Here is a 17,570-nt window from a genome sequence, read left to right as displayed (position 1 = left end):
TTAGTGTTACCATTAAAATTAAGCTTAATGTAAATTTCAAAATAAAAGCCTTGACAATTTTTCCATCAGGTAATTGCTCTTTTGACCACTATATAACTGATTTAACCCAATCAGTGTTAAACATGGGATGAGATTGGCCATTTAAAATTAATCTCAATGAAAATTTCAAAATAAAAGCCTTAAGATTCCTTTCTGGCTCATGCCTATTTTAGGCAAAATGGCTGCCTCAAACTGATAGAATTCTGTCTCCCCCTGTCTGACTCACAGCTGGCAGAGGATCCATTACCATGGCAACGGAACACAAAGGGGCCAGCTGATTAGGACTACAAAAACGCATCACTGTAGTTCTAACTATGGCAGAACTCAGAGAAAAAGCTGGACTTTAGAACTGCTTGTGTTTTGGGCCTTTTATAACTATTTTTAACCAACCATTGTTACACATGGAATTAGTGTGGAAATTTTAAATTAAGCTTTAAAAAAATTTCAAAATAAAAGCCTTGAGAATTTTTTATTAAATAAGTACTCTTTTGACCATTATATGTCTGATTTAACCAAATCACTGTTATACATGGGATTACATTGACCATTTAAAATTAAACATTCTGAACATTTTAAAATAAAAGCCTTAAGATTCGGCCGTAGCTAATGCAGCGCCACAGGCGCTGCAATGATATTACCTTGCATTATCTTTCCTCTCAAGTTAGGGCACTGTCTTGCGCAGCAAGACAGTGCATTAGCATTAGCACAAACATTAGCATTTCTCTGTTCCCCACCAGTGCACTGCCATAGGCAGTGCAATAAGATTATCCTGCATGATCTTTTCCACTCAGGTTAGGGCTCTGCCTTGCGCAGCAAGGCAGAGAATTAGCATTAGCCTTTTACCTTGCATTAGCTATTTCCTTACTTATTACCCATTTTTAGTTTCCTGAATGCAGTAAGTCATGCTTGTGAATCTCCACGTGCTATTGATGACATTGCAGCTTTCTTTAGCATGGATGCTAATGTTTAGCATCAGAACACTGGTCCAAATCGACGGGCACACTTTGGCAGGCCCCGGTTAAATTTCTTCAGGAATTTTCTAGTTATAACTTCTTCATCCGTGACGTTAATGCGGCTCGTACCGCTGCGAGCTCACCCACAAAAGTGGTATCAAATCGTGCCGGCTCGGCCGGGAGGGGTGCTATTACTTTGGTGGGATTCGGAGTTACGATAAAAAAGTAAAAAGCGAAAAAACCATCAAAAATTCTTGTCAGTTAGAAACTGCCCAAACTAGAGTGTAATCAACGATTCGTTAGAGTGTGGGAAGCAGTGAGATTCTGACCCCAAATAAATTTTGAAATCGCCGTCACGACCACAAATATCGCCCTATCGCTATGAAACTCGGTCATGAACATAGATACGCATGCCTGCTCCGGTAAAATGTTTTCCAAATTTTTCTAGGGCTTACGGTTTTCTGTCTAGGGGCTTCAGAGCAAAGTGATGCGACAGGATTTCGACTCGCTCAGCCAGGATCACTTCCATGTATTTCTGAAAAATGTCAGACCTCAGCGCACACCATTTTTATCTCGTCGCTGTTATTACTGTGAGTGATGTACAGATATGAATCCCGGGACTATCGGAGACGAAAAATAGCCCTCTCATACGCTTCAAACGGTTTTCCGATACGTATCACGGTTTTTCCGAATGGGAAGGAGTTGTTCGGACCGCTTTTTTTCAGTGAAAACTGACTGGGTGTCTCACAAAGATAGAATTCTTTCTGTCTCACACACATGACAGTTGCAGAGGATTAATTACCATAGCAACGAAGCACAGCAGGGCCGAGCAGCTAATTAGAACTACAAAAACGCATCACTGTAGTTTTTACTATGGCAGAGCTCTGAGGAAGAGCTGGCCTTTAGAATTATAAATTAGAACTACAAAAACGCATCACTGTAGTTTTTACTGCGGCAGAGCTCTGAGGAAGGAGCTGGAATTTAGAACTACTTGTGTTTTGGGCATTTTATAACTGATTTTATCCAACCATTGTTACACACAGGATTAGTGTGGTAATTTTAAATTAAGTTGAATTAAAATTTCAAAATAAAAGCCCTGACATTCTTTATATTATGGAATTGTCTCTTGGGGATTATGTGACTTTTTTAACAAAACCACTGTTACACTTTGGATTATTTTGGACAGTTAAAATGAAGCTTACTGAAAATTTCAAATAAAAGCCTTAAGAATCCTTTCTGGCTCATGCCTATTTTAGTGAAAATGGCTGCCTCAAACTGATAGAATTATGTCTCCCCCTGTCTGACTCACAGCTGTAGAGGATGCATTACCATAGCAATGGAACACAGCAGGGCCAGTGGTTAGGACTACAAAAACGCATCACTCTAGTTCTAACTATTGCAGAACTCGGAGGAAAAAGCTGGACTTTAGAACTGCTTGTTTTGGGCCTTCTATAACTCTTTTTGACCAACCATTGATACACATGGAATTAGTGTGGACATTTTAAATTAATCTTTAAAAAATTTTCAAAATAAAAGCCCTGACAATTTTTCCATCAATTAAGTGCTCTTTTGACCATTTTATGTCTGATTTTACCCAAAAATCATTACACATGGGATTAGATTGGCCATTTAAAATGAAGTTCAATGAAAATTTCAAAATAAAAGTCTTAAGATTCGTCTGTGGCTAATGCAGTGCCGCAGGCGCTGCAATGATATTAGCTTGCTTTATCTTTTCGTCTCAAGTTAGGGCACTGTCTTGAGCAGCAAGACAGTGTATTAGCATTAGCACAAACATTAGCATTTCACTGTTCCCCACTAGTGCACTGCCGTAGGCAGTTTAATAACATTATCCTGCATGATCTTTTCCAATCAGTTAGGGCTCTGCCTTGCACAGCAAGGCAAAGCATTAGCATTACCCATTTACCTTAAATGAGGTATTAGCTGTTTCCTTTACTTATTACCCATGTTCAATGCTTGTGACTGTCCACGTGCTATTGATGACATTGCAGCTTTCTTTAGCATGGATGCTAATGTTTAGCATCAGAATACTGGGTCCAAACCCACGGGCACACTTTGGCAGGCCCCGGTTTTTTTTTTGTTCAGGAATTTTCTAGTTTTAACTACACTGTAGTTTTCATTGTGAAGTATCGTTTCTCTTACTTGCATGAGAGTTCTAGATTTTCTTCCTGAATGGAAAACAAACATGTTTTATTAAAAAATCACCCAACACAGACACACAGCTGGAGCTTTTGTTAAAGTTTTATAAGTTTTGCATTGAAAGAAACAGATTTGGAAAAATTTAATTTTGCCTGATTTTGTTACTTTTGAGTTATTTTAACTTTTGTCTTTAAAATGCCAACATTTCCATTGAACTTTATATTTCTGTCCACTGATGTAATTTTAAATATTAAATTGATCATTTAATTTAAGATGCTAAGCTAGCTGGCTATCCTGTCAACAAACGGGGAACCTCCTTAAGACCGAAAGTGTTAGCTGCTAGAAAGTGTTAGCTGCTAGAAAGTGTTAGCTGCTAGAAAGTGTTAGCTGCTAAAAATGTTAGCTGATAGAAAGTGTTAGCTGCTAGAAAGTGTTAGCTGCTAGCCGTTGTAGTACAGCTAACGAGCTGCTAAACTTGATCATGTTCCGTTTCCAATGATCACCTCCCACTGTGGAACCAGTAAAGGGTCCTGTGGGCTGATACTGGGAGCTCAACGGACTGATCCAACATGGCGTCTCTTCCTTTAGCTTCCTCTGCGGCTCTTCTTGAAGAATTTGAGCTTCAGTTGTTGGTGTTTGAGCTCCAGTGAGTCCCGGCAGTTTGAGTAACGGTACCAACCTGGAAAGTCCCGTTTTAGACCAACATCAGCCTAACAATTAATACCAAGTGTTTAATGGCAACCTGAAGGCTAGTGAAGCATGTTTTAGCTAACAGAAGAGCAGGTCCTGCAGACTCTCTCTGTTCTTGAGCTTTTGAAATGGTCACAAATATCTGGTTTCCGTTTTTGTTCCTTGTCTTTTGTTCAGAAGATGAATTCAGATCATCTTAGTTTGACTTTTGGCTTCATTGCAACAGGTGAAATAAAATTAGATGGAACCGTAGATTTAAACTGACAACAGTCTCATCTTTTATTGTAATGGTTGAATCTGATGGTGAAAAATGTTTTCTAAAAGCGTTTGAGATGTTTTTACCTCCTTGTTCCCTGTGTGGCAGCCATATGAACTTTAATCCCCGTTCTTCTGTCTTGTTTGTCTTGGTTTCAGTTTTAAACGGTTTAATCATTTATCTGACTGCAGAAGAGGGAACATTTAGGTGAAGTCCATTTGCTCACAGCCATCTGCTGACTTATGAAATCAACAAGCATCTGTTTCACCTGTCTTTCCCCTTTTGGAGAGTGACCAAAAGTAGTAGACCATAATTAGACTCATTGGTCTCATAATGAGATGCCTGGTATTGAACAGAAGTCGTGTGAAGGTTCTGTGGTACTTTGGACCCAGTCAGTGTGTCTCCAGTGAAAACAGCCCTGAACTGAGACTGGGTTTAAAGACTAAAGGCCCGGCAGTCCGACCCGATGTTCTGGATCAACATTAAAGCGTGATTGGTGTGTTTTATCATCTTCTGATGATTTGGTTGTTGAGTTATTCTGTTGGAAGAAAATCTTCACCGTCTGGTTCGACTCTCAGTCCTTCAGTCTCTCAAGCTCTGGTCTGACAATATGTCTAGTTTTATATTTGCATTATTAATCATGACTTAACCTGGAAACAAACATAATACTCATTTGCAATGCGGATAAAACATAAATACATTTGATGTAAAGTTGGGTTTGTCTTTTTTAACATGACCGTTTTTGGAGTTTAGATTGAGCGTCATTCAGTCGTCTGCAGTCTGTTCAGTGTTTCTGTGAGCTGAGGAGAACAGAAAAAACTTTTGGTTGATCAATTTCAACATTTATTCCAACTAATGAGTGAACCGATCATATGCTGACACAATAAAAAGTATTTGTTTTCAACACGTTCCATCTGTCTAGTTTTAAATCTGAACCATATTTCTCTGATCTTCATGCATTGTGATATTAGTTTTTGATTTAGCACAACTTAGAAGATTTTCACTATTATTCAAAATATTTGATCTGTAAATTACTTTTAGTGTAAATTTTTCTTATAGCTAAATCATTTATCAAATTTGATTCACTTTTTTTGTGAGGTTGCTTTAAATCCTTCAGTGAAAGTAGAAAGTGTTGATGAGTTCCCCTCCAGTCAGACGGGCTCTGGGGGAAGCAGCAGGCGCTCGCTGGCCTACTTTGTACATCGTTGGTCAGATGACACATAAACTGGTTGTGTTGTGTGGAGAGGAAAACCGGGTTAGCTTAGAAAGATCTGAAGTCGCTTTGAGTCGGAGGACTCTCATCAATCTACAGTTGATCTTTTACCGGGAACATCACGCTAACGGCGTGCTGCAGACGCCTCCATCTTTATTTCTAGATCCGCCTGCAGAAACATCAGAACCCATCTACAGCAGAAACCAGAAATTTCACCTTTTCCACAATCTGACATTAAACCAAACAAAACTCTTTCTTTTTCAGGTCAGTTTCTTTTGCTTTATTTTTACAATCAGAAGTGTTTTGTGGAATTGTCCTTTAAGCTGAACAGCTGGAGTAAGAAACTTGTGGTGCTGCTGCAATTTTGACCCGTTTCTCCTGACAGAACCTCCTGGACTCTGGACCTGGATGGAAACATCAGGAGGTACGGTTCCTCCTGCAGCTGAGCCGGAGGAACCTGAGTTTGAGCCCAGTTTGAGCCCAGTTTTAACCCAGTTTGAGCCCAGTTTTAACCCAGTTTCAGCCCAGTTTTAACCCAGTTTCAGCCCAGTTTTAACCCAGTTTCAGCCCAGTTTTAACCCAGTTTCAGCCCAGTTTTAACCCAGTTTCAGCCCAGTTTTAACCCAGTTTTAATCCAGTTTTAATCCAGTTTCAGCCCAGTTTTAACCCAGTTTCAGCCCAGTTTCAGCCCAGTTTTAACCCAGTTTTAACCCAGTTTTAATCCAGTTTCAGCCCAGTTTCAGCCCAGTTTTAACCCAGTTTTAACCCAGTTTTAACCCAGTTTTAACCCAGTTTCAGCCCAGTTTTAACCCAGTTTTAACCCAGTTTAACCCAGTTTCAGCCCAGTTTTAACCCAGTTTCAGCCCAGTTTCAGCCCAGTTTAACCCAGTTTTAACCCAGTTTTAATCCAGTTTCAGCCCAGTTTCAGCCCAGTTTTAACCCAGTTTTAACCCAGTTTTAATCCAGTTTCAGCCCAGTTTTAACCCAGTTTCAGCCCAGTTTTAACCCAGTTTCAGCCCAGTTTTAACCCAGTTTTAATCCAGTTTTAATCCAGTTTTCAGCCCAGTTTTAACCCAGTTTCAGCCCAGTTTCAGCCCAGTTTTAACCCAGTTTCAGCCCAGTTTCAGCCCAGTTTTAACCCAGTTTTAACCCAGTTTTAACCCAGTTTCAGCCCAGTTTTAACCCAGTTTTAACCCAGTTTTAACCAGTTTCAGCCCAGTTTTAACCCAGTTTCAGCCCAGTTTCAGCCCAGTTTTAACCCAGTTTTAACCCAGTTTTAATCCAGTTTCAGCCCAGTTTCAGCCGAGTTTCAGCCCAGTTTCAGCCCAGTTTCAGCCCAGTTTTAACCCAGTTTCAGCCCAGTTTCAGCCCAGTTTCAGCCAAGCTTGCTCCACTGCAGCTTTGCAGTTCATCACAAGTTGAGTTTGATGTTTGAAGTTGCTGACTCGTCGTTCTTCTGCCCCAATGCCTCGACAAGACGCTGGTGTTTCTCTGGTGTTTAGTGCATGTTTCCATGACTGAGATGTGAATGTGTCTCGCTATAAATTTTAATGACCTATTAATATGTAATGGAAACACAAAAATTGTGAAATAGTCTTTTTTACATCAGCAGAATGCTGACAGCTTTTACTCATTTAAAATGGAAAGGCAGCTTCTGATCCCTTGGAATTGGACCTCTGTCTCTTTAAGAAGCTCCGCCTTCAGCATGCCATCATCGTCATGCTCCTCCATGATGCTTAATACTTCACCACACAATGTCTGGGGTCTGCTGCTTTAAATCTGCTTAATGGTGACCCAGAGGTCAGGGGTCACAACATTTCCTGCCTCAGAGGTCAGTGGTTGGGGTACTTCCTGCCCTAGAGGTCAGAGGTCAGGGTGTTTCCCCACCCAAGAGGTCAGTGGTGTGTGTTTCCTATCTCAGGGTCAAGACATTTCCTGCCTTAGAGGTCAGGGGTCAGAGTGTAGCTCTGACCCCTGGATCAGCTGGATGCTGATGGATGTGTGGGGTCAGTGGGGCGGTGATGAAGGACGGCCTCCTCTTCCTTTGGGGGGAGGAGTTGCTGCTGCTTCTGTGGCTTCTGGAGGAAAAGGAGAGGCTGGCTGTGGAAGAGGCTCCCCACTCAGACCTTACCCTTTGACCCCCGGCCGCTCTGCCAACCAAACTCTGACAACAAAAGGCAGATGAAGCCAAACGGGCAGTTCGCAAAGATTAGGGAGCAGGTTGGTGAGTTCCACCTCCAGTGTGAGTGTGAGAGAGAGGGAGATGCCATCTAGATGTTTTGGTTTGACAGTAGGTGGTCCGTACCCCCCATCGGCTCTCGGCTTATTTACAGGTCAATCCCCTGAAAACTACAAGCTGCTCTTTAGATCAAAGCTGTGCAATTAGTCTGGGGTATAGTCAAAGTTTTGTTACACAAATAAATTGTTGCGCTCTGCAACATTTTGGTTCCAATGCTTCTTACAAGCAACAGACATTGTCATGTAACCTGTGAGTGTTTATTTTGCATGGCACATTGCTGCCACCTGCTGGACTTCCGGGGAAATGTTTTACGTTTACGTCATGTAGTCAGTTTGTTAACGGCAGAGCGGATGTTCGGATGGATACATTGTGAATGTCGTGTTAAGATCGAGTTCTTTAAAAATGAGCGTTTATGTTAATGTGTGTGTAACAAAGCAAGTTATTTATTGAATTTATGTTGTTCCTTTTGGCAGTTTCACTCCATTCTACGTTAATAAAGGAAGAGCTGTTTAATCCTGACTCGCGTAAAAGGAGTTTGGCTGACGGTTAGCTTGGTTCAGGACACCATAGCGAGACCGTTACAGTGAAAAGGCAGACGAATCAGCTGTAACTTGGTCTGGAGTCATCATGGAAGATCATGACAGCGCATCTCAAGTCAGCACAGGAAGCATACGTTCGTCTGCATCACAGATTAGTAGGGCCGCATTAGCCCGTGCCAGAGCAGAAGCAGCACGGACACGCGCATCTTATGCTGAGCGAGAAGTACAACTGAAACTGAGCAAAGTCAAATTGGAAGCAGAATTGGAGTCCTGGGCTTTCAGCGAGAGGCAGCAGCTGCTGATGCAGAAGCGGACATTCTAGAGGCAGCTGAGAGTAATAATGGTAATTCTTCTGCCATGCAAAAGAGTAAATGCATCAATACATGGTGAATCAGCAGAACACACACCAAAATACATTGAAGGACAAGCAAAGCATCAAGTCGACCTACAAGGTAAAGATGCCCTAGACAACATGCCACATCCAAAGGATGATTTTCCAAGAGAGAAAATGCAGAGCATCAACGCTACATATGAGCCAATCAGAGGAAGCCATAATATGCTTCAGAACGCTTACAGTGAAACACCTTCAAAGGCTTACATGCAGCTACCCGCACCCAGTCATTACCCTCCAGTCACAGGAGAAGATTGTGACCGGACCTCATTGAGAAATCCAAGCTTTCCTAACCCAGCAGCTCGGCCTTATATATCACCAAAGGTTACCAGCATACACCCTCAAAGTCACAGAGACGCAATGTTTGATATTGCCAAGTTCTTAGCACGGCGGGATTTGGTGAGCACAGGCCTTAGCAAGTTTAATGACCAACCAGAAAGCTTCAGAGCATGGATGTCTGCATTTGTTAACGCAACCCAAGAGCTAGAGTTGTCAGCAAGCGAAGAGCTGGACCTTCTCACCAAATGGCTTGGAAGGGAGTCAGCAGAACATGTGAAGAGGATGCGCCTTATGCACATCAGTAACCCCGAAGCGGCTCTCAAGAAAGCCTGGGACAGGTTGTATGAGTGTTACGCTGCACCAGAAATAATTGAAAGTTCATCATTTAAACGACTGGATGCATTTCCCAGAGTTGCCAGCAGGGACTACATCAAACTAAGAGAGCTGGGCGATCTTTTGTTGGAACTCCAGGCAGCAAAGAAGATGGATATCTTCCTGGATTGGATTTCTTGGATACAGCTCGAGGAATCAGTCCAGTTCTTGAAAAACTTCCTCACAATCTGCAGGAAAAGTGGGTAACAGAGGGTTCAAGATTTAAGAGAGAGCATTATGGTCGTTTCCCACCATTCTACTATTTTGCTTCATTTGTGTGATGAAGCCCGTATCAGAAATGATCCAGTTTCACTGTTCTCAGCAGTTCTCAATCGACAACAGTAAAAGCTAAGTCATTTGCTTTTACAGCTGCAAAGTTTCCTGTAACTGTGTAAAAACAGACTTAGAAGAGGGAAATGGCTCTGCTGTTTCTACATTACCAAGGCAAACTGACCCAAGCAGACATTGTCCAATTCACAAAAAACCCCACCCTCTGAAGAAGTGCAAAGTTTTCCATTTGAAGAAAGGAAAGAATTTTTAAAAGACTGTGGGATTTGTTACAAATGCTGTGCGTCCAGTTCCCATATTGCAAGAGACTGCAAAGTCCCTACCAAATGCAGTGAATGTAATAGTGAACGTCACATCTCCGCAATGCATCCCGGTCCACCTTCAAATGAGCTAAAGGCTACTTCATCAGAGGTCAGCGAAGTCGAAGAAGATCACTCTGACAAGATCGCTGTTAGTAGTCACTGCACAGAGGTTTGTGGTGAACGCCAAACACCCATGTCTTGTGCCAAAATATGCCTCACCAGAGTGTTTCTTCAGGACCAAAGAGATAAAGCCATCAGGGTATATGCAGTAATTGACGACCAAAGCAACTGCTCACTCGCTAGGTCAGAGCTGTTCGAGACATTCAATATCCAGAGTCAGGTTCTTTCTTACTCATTGAAGACATGTTCAGGGCTCACAGACATGTCAGGGAGGAAAGCTGCAGGATTGTGTATTGAACCAGTAAATGGAGGAGAATGCATAGCTCTGCCACCATTGATTGAATGCAACCAAATACCCAACAACAGGTATGAAATACCTACACCAGCTGCAGCTCTTCACCACCCACATCTTCGATCTATCGCTTCGCAAATCCCTGAAATTGATCCCAGAGCAGAGATACTACTCCTGCTTGGGCGGGATGCTATTGAAGTGCATAAAGTTACACAGCAAATAAGTGGCCCAGTGAATTCTCCCTTTGCTCAAAAGCTTCACCTTGGCGGGTTATAGTCGGGGAGGTGTGTCTTCAAGGTGCCCACAGGTCAAGTGTATCATCTTATAAAACCACTGTTTTGGCTGGTGGTCGACCATCTTCTATGACATCATGTGAAGCATACATACAGCTTCAAGAGAGAGCAAGTTATGGCGGGGAGAGCCGCTGGGACATCACTGCATCATCAAATGAGCTAAGAGAGCAAAGCATAGGAAAGACTGTTATGCTGCCCTCACGATGTGTAGCTGGTACAAAGCTAGACAGCTAGCTTACACTTAAAAGGTCTTTGAGTCGAAAATAATCCAGTCCTTGTTTTATTTTGTAACTCTGCTTTGTTTTATTTTTCCTTTCCTTTTTTCCTTTTTTCTTTTTTGTAAAACTGTAAAAAACACAAAAGTTCACATCAATCGCAGACAAGATACAGAAAACAACCAGACCACAACAAACAAATGACTTCTAACAGCTCACAACACAGCGCCAACCGCTAATGAAATATAACACAATATTATTATGACAAAAAATGAAATAAACTCACAGACAAATGGTGTCCAAGGGACAAACGTGTCTGAGCAGTCGGTAACACCGTGCGTATCACTGGACGAGCTCTGCTCAACTGACAAAACTAACTAAACAAACGATAGCCACTAGGTGTCAGTAATTACACTTACAATATAAACTAAACAAAACATACTGATGGAGTCAGCACAACTGTGTTTACTGAAACAAGTAACGACAACAAGCTAGCACCATCATATGAAGATATGGTCTTTTTAAAGACCATGAAGACCCAAATGTACAGAGATAAAGACAACACCTGGGTTGCTCCGTTACCATTCAAAGCACCTAGGTCAAAACTCTCAAACAACCGTGAGCAAGCAGCAAAACGCCTCACCTCCTTGTTCCGTCTGATACACAAGCCATAGACCTCCTCCAGAGGACGCAAGCATCGCTTTCGGAGTCCAATCTTCGCCTGCACAAGATTGCATCCAACAGTTCAGCTGTGATGAAGGCTTTCCCTCTTGAGGACCATGCAGAAGGAATCAAGGACCTGGATTTCAGTGGAGAATAGGAGCCTGTGCAGCGCAGTCTGGGGTTGTGCTGGGAGGTAGCATCCGACACCTTAACATTCAGCATCTCTGTCAAGGGCAAACCATTTACTCGTAGGGGTGTCCTATCCATTGTGAACAGCCTGTTTGATCCCATTGGGTTTGTTGCTCCAGTCATAATACATGGAAGGATTCTACTTCGAGAGCTTAACAGTGACACATTTGACTGGGATACACCATTACCTGAAGCAAAGCGACAAAGCTGGGAATCTTGGAAAGATTCTCTGCAAGAACTGAGAAGCCTGCACATTCCTCGCATGTACACTAGTAATTCCCTGTGCGAAACTGTGCGGAAGGAGTTATGTGTCTTCTCTGATGCATCAACAAAAGCCATAGGAGCAGTGGCATACATCAGAGCCATAAGTGGAGATGGGACAAGTAATGTGGGTTTTGTTTTTGGGAAAGCAAGACTGACACCCCAGTCAGAGCCCACTATTCCGCGCCTAGAACTGTGCGCTGCCGTGATGGCAGTGGAAATAGCTGACTTCATTCTCAGCGAGATTGACTTTCAACCAGATGCAGTGAAGTTTTACTGTGACAGTAAGGTTGTTTTGGGTTATGTACATAACCAGACCAGGCGATTTTATGTATATGTGCATAACAGGATACAACGTATACATCAGACTTCTAAACCTGAGCAGTGGTTCTACGTTCCATCTGAGCAGAATCCAGCTGACATGGCGTCCCGGTCAGTTCACGCCTCTCAGCTTTCCTCCACCATGTGGTTCTCTGGACCGGCTTTCCTCCACAAACGCTTTCAAGGTGAGGAAGCCACATTTCAAGCACACGAGCTTGTTGATCCTGATCAAGATGTTGAGGTGCGACCAAGCGTTACATGCTGTGTTACACAAGCTCAAGCAACACAGGCTCTGTCTCCTGACCGGTTTGAGAGGTTCTCTACATGGGGCTCTCTTTTAAGAGGCGTGAGTTTTCTCATTCACATTGCTCGTTCACACCAAGAAGGTCAAAAGTCAAAGGACTGTAAGAGATGGCACAGATGTCATAAGCCTCGAACACCAGAAGAGAGAATTCAAGCTGAAAAAATCATAATACGATCAGCTCAAAACCAGGCTTTTGTAGAAGAAATAACAGTTTTGATGGCAGGGAGGCCGGTTCCAAAAACCAGCCCTCTTTTTAAGCTTCAACCGGAGATTGATGAAGCAGGTCTGATTAGGGTTGGAGGTCGGCTTAAAAATGCTCAGCTGGACATTGAACTGAAAAATCCTCTCATCTTACTAAAAATCACCACATATCCAAGCTTTTGGCCCGACACTATCACGAGCGGGTAGAACACCAGGGCGCCATTTAGTGAAGGGGCCGTTCGAGCTGCAGGTTTGTGGATTATTGGATGGAAAAGGCTCATTAGCTCTATTATTCACTCTTGCATCACCTGCCGGAAACTGAGAGGCGTAGTCATGGAACAGCAAATGGCTGACTTGCCCCCTGACCGCGTGACAGCAGCACCACCTTTCACGTTCATTGGGATGGATGTTTTTGGGCCGTGGTCAGTTACTGCTAGACGGACAAGAGGGGGCCAAACAGAAAGTAAACGGTGGGCTCTGCTGTTTACGTGCATGTCGACCAGAGCAGTGCACATCGAAGTTATTTCTACTCTGGATACATCAGGTTGCATTAATGCTATGAGGAGGCTTTTTGCAATAAGGGGACCTGCCAAACATCTAAGGTCAGATTGTGGAACCAACTTTGTCGGAGCACGGAAATAGTTGGGATTTCTGAGAAAAGTGGAGGGTGACAGCGTCCAAAGATACCTGAATGAACATGGCTGCACTTGGGAATTTAACTCTCCTCATTCCAGTCACATGGGAGGAGCATGGGAGAGGATGATCGGGGTTGCCCGACGGATCTTAGATAACATGCTGACAAAAGAACATGTGCATCTCACACATGATGTGTTGTGTACCCTGATGGCTGAGGTGTCAGCCATTATAAATTCCAGACCACTCGTTCCTGTGTCTACAGACCCTGAGTCACCATTCCTGCTTACACCAACGACACTTCTCACACAGAAGACATCTAATGCATCTCTCTGTGGAGAGTTTACAAACACGGATTTATTTGGCTGTCAGTGGAAAAGAGTGCAAGCACTTGCCGGCAGTTTTGGAATCGTTGGAGGAGTGAGTACTTGTCTTCTCTCCAGCCACGTTGCAAATGGAACAAACGACATCGCAATCTTCAAAAGGGAGACATTGTGCTGCTGAAGGACAATCAGGCACCACGCAACGAATGGCCAATGGCTGTGGTTGTAGCCCCGCACCCGAGTGCCGACGGTTTGGTTCGTAAAGTGGAACTGAAAGTGACATCTCAGGCCGGTGCAAAGACTTATTTGAGGCCTATTTGTGAGGTTGTGCTCCTTATGCCCGAGGAGCCCGCTAGTTAAGGTTATTGTGCATGTTATGTTGTGTGACATCACTGATGTCAGGCGGGGAGTGTCATGTAACCTGTGAGTGTTTATTTTGCATGGCACATTGCTGCCACCTGCTGGACTTCCGGGGAAATGTTTTACGTTTACGTCATGTAGTCAGTTTGTTAACGGCAGAGCGGATGTTCGGATGGATACATTGTAAATGTCGTGTTCAGATCGAGTTCTTCGACGCAATGCCTGTATGTATATTTAAAAATGAGCGTTTATGTTAATGTGTGTGTAACAAAGCAAGTTATTTATTGAATTTATGTTGTTCCTGTTTTGGCAGTTTCACTCCATTCTACGTTAATAAAGGAAGAGCTGTTTAATCCTGACTCGCGTAAAGGAGTTTGTCTGACGGTTAGCTTGGTTCAGGACACCATAGCGAGACCGTTACAGATATAATTTCCTTCCCACCGTCACAGAGACGAGTCGCTTCCGGCTGCTCAGAATCAGCAGTAAAGGTGCTAGCTTTAGCATCTGTTAATGCTAACTGCTAAAGCTAGCTTAGCATGCAGTGGAGTTGCACTCAGCAACACACAGCAGCAATTCCCAAAGTCCGGGCTCTGACCTGGATCCAGACTGCTCAGCCGAGGCTGTATGAGTGAAATAATCCAGATTATAGCGGCTCAGACGCTTAACCAAAAGCAAAGTGATGCTAGTTTGACTTCCATCATATTTTTGGATTAGCTGCTCGGCCTTTTAGTCTCAGCAGGATCCTGAGAAACCGAGTTTGAGATGATGCTGAGCGTGGCCAGCTGGTGGCGATGAGTGACGCCTCGTTAGGTTTTCCGCCGCTGCTGATCTGGAACCTTCCCAGCGCCTCGTCCAGCAGCCTGTAACGGACCCGGTGGTCCCTCCGCCTGCTGTCTGCAGGTTTCATATTGTCAGTAATCAAAACAACGGACTGCTATTTAGCTTGGATGCAAATGAAGCACTTTTGATCTCATAGATGAATGAACTGATCTAAAGTCAGTGAAATGCTTTATTTTCATAGCAGAAACTTTTGGTTCCTCCCTCAGGGGGAAATTCAGCCTAATCCTTCAGCTTTGTGATGTAAAACTGGGAAAATGTGAAATGCTTTTCAAAACGGGAAGCCTGCGCCACTTATCCTGTCAGGAATTTGTTTCCTCTGAGAATCTTTTCTACTTGAAGCCTCCATTTGAATCACAAATGTTTGAGGGGTCGGTCAGTTCTGGGGCCATAAAGCCTGGCGACTTTGACCCTGGGCTGCGGCAGGGGTCGCCCACTGACCTCTGCCACGCGGAGCAGGACCGCTTTCTGTCTCCAGGCCAGGAGGGGAACAGGTTGGTTTGACTCAGAACCACAGATGATGGAGTTCTGGTTCCAGTGGAACCGGGTCGACCGGACCAGCAGGGAGCAGAATGTGTTCTTACAATGGAAACCGTCCAGTTTGCTATGAACCCACTTCCCTCCATCTCGTCTCAAGGTTCCGGCACCGTTCTCGTCCCAACCGTCCAGGTTTGGACCGATGAGGAAGATGTTTCAGACATCTTCCTCACTTCAGGCTTCTCCTCATGTCGGCCTCTGTGCTTTGTGTCCAGCCTGGAGTAGAGAACGCTGCGCTGGCTGTTCTGACTGAGATTGGTTCTGACCCGGCTCGGTTCTGACCCAGGTAGGATGGAATGGGGGCCGGCAACATGATCAGAACAAACACTGTCGATTTTCTGCTTTTCTGTGTGACGTTTTCATTTGGAGGCTTTGGGTTTGTTGAGCCGATCCGAACCGATCCTCCAGCAAACCGATGCTGGCCGTCCTGCTAACGAGGTGAGCTAACCGTTAACTTAGCGGTGCCGTTGGTTCTGGTGGGTCGGACTTGTTTCACCCAGAACACCGTTGAAAGAAATGTTTCAGTTAGCTAAGAAATGACTTCCCAGACGGCACAATATGAGTGAAACAATGTCAGGCAGAAACTTTAATTCTTCGTTGAAGCCTGACATCGAAACGGATTGAAACTTCAAAACTCACATGTTGAATCAATGTTTCAACCATAACTGACAAAATATCAATGTTGATTCAACCATCATCTGAATGCAGTCTGATGGAATCAGTCTGTCGTCCATGAAGAGCAGCGTCCATGACGTCCAGCCTGGTTCCGTACCAACCAGGAAACGGGGCGAGTCGGTTGGCGTCACTTTAGTTCCCGATGTTTTCCTCCCGTTGTGGCGCCGAATGAAGCCACTTGCTCCTGCAATAACCTACAACTAAGCATATCAGTAAGTTCATCATAGTACAAACTGAGAAACAAGTGATTTGAAACTATTTACAGCAGCAGCAAATACAGCAGCAATAACAGCAGCTGCAGCAACATCAGCAGCTGCAGCAACAGCAGCAATAACAGCAGCAGCAGCAGCAATAACAGCAGCAGCAGCTGCTGCAGCAACAGCAGCAGTAGCTGCAGCAGTGCTGAACCTCCTTAGCATCCCATGATCTCAAAGACAGAGCCAGGCTGGTCCCTGGTCCCGTTCGAGGTTTGTGTTGTCTCTGCAAACCACGTGACTGACAATAAGAGACGCCTCGTATCGTCTGGGACACGCTTCATTCTGTGTGTGGGTTTTCAGAATAAAAGCCAGATGAGCCGCGCTGCTTCATGGGTTGCTGTAGATAGTTTGGTTGCACATCAGAGGGGAATCCCAAGCCTCTGTTCTCAATACAGTGGCTAATTTAAAACATGATTACGTCCTGCTCCATGACCAGGTGCTGTGACCCAGAGCTGCAGGAGGAGCTACAAGCAGCACACTTTGATTCAATATTGAGTCCTGAAGTCAGACTGACCTGCATGTTTTCAGCAAAGCCCTGTTTTGAGCCGTCAATTGAAATCCTGTGTGCTGAATCAGGGAAATGCCTAAAACCTGGAGAACCAGTGTTGAACTGAACTGGATCAGACATTAGATTCATTCATTAGATTTGACCACAAAATAACATCGACTCAGCGAATCTCTGTAGCATTGCTTACTTAGAACTGGATGACTTACTGGGCTAGAACCTCGACCAAAAATCAACCGTTCTGACTGTAATGCAACGCTGAATGACCATCGCCTGCTGTCTAGAAATAACGTCCCCGATTCTCTGATTCTGCCTGTATTCTAAATCTGATCTGTCTCTTTCAGCTACTGAAGCGTCTGGACTTAAAGGTTTGGCGCCGTCAGAAATCAGCTCTGAGAAAAGAAGAGAGATGCGACTGAAAACAGAGAGAAGCAGCACCAGAACCCCTGGATGTGGGTTCTGGGTCACCCGACCCCCAGCAGCGGACCGGAGGCCAGCTAGGAGAACGCCTTTGAGGTAAGACAGGTGACTGACTGATGAACTGGGATTGGCTGGTGAGCAGCAAAACAGGAGCTTCATTGGCTCCCGGAGGAGTTTAGCAACTCAGTAGAGCTGCGGCCTCTGCAGGTCCCACTGTTACCCCTTGCAGGGTTCAGGTCTGCAGGGTTCAGGTCTGCCGGGTTCAGGTCTGCCGGGTTCGGCTGTGTTCTCTACACAGACAGAACAACGTGTGTAATATTCATGAATCTCTTAGAAGCTAATTAGCTTCAGCCGTCCTCCAGGGGTCAAACACGTGACCTTGTCCTGTCGTCCATTGTTGGACCAGAACAGCGTTCATGTTGCTGTTCCTGAGACATGATGATTGG

The sequence above is a fragment of the Poeciliopsis prolifica genome, unplaced genomic scaffold (assembly GCF_027474105.1).
Source record: "Poeciliopsis prolifica strain line A6 unplaced genomic scaffold, Auburn_PproV2 SCAFFOLD001, whole genome shotgun sequence".
Taxonomy (NCBI): domain Eukaryota; kingdom Metazoa; phylum Chordata; class Actinopteri; order Cyprinodontiformes; family Poeciliidae; genus Poeciliopsis; species Poeciliopsis prolifica.
The sequence above is the reverse complement of the archived record's forward strand: the minus strand, read 5'-3'. Positions refer to the sequence as shown.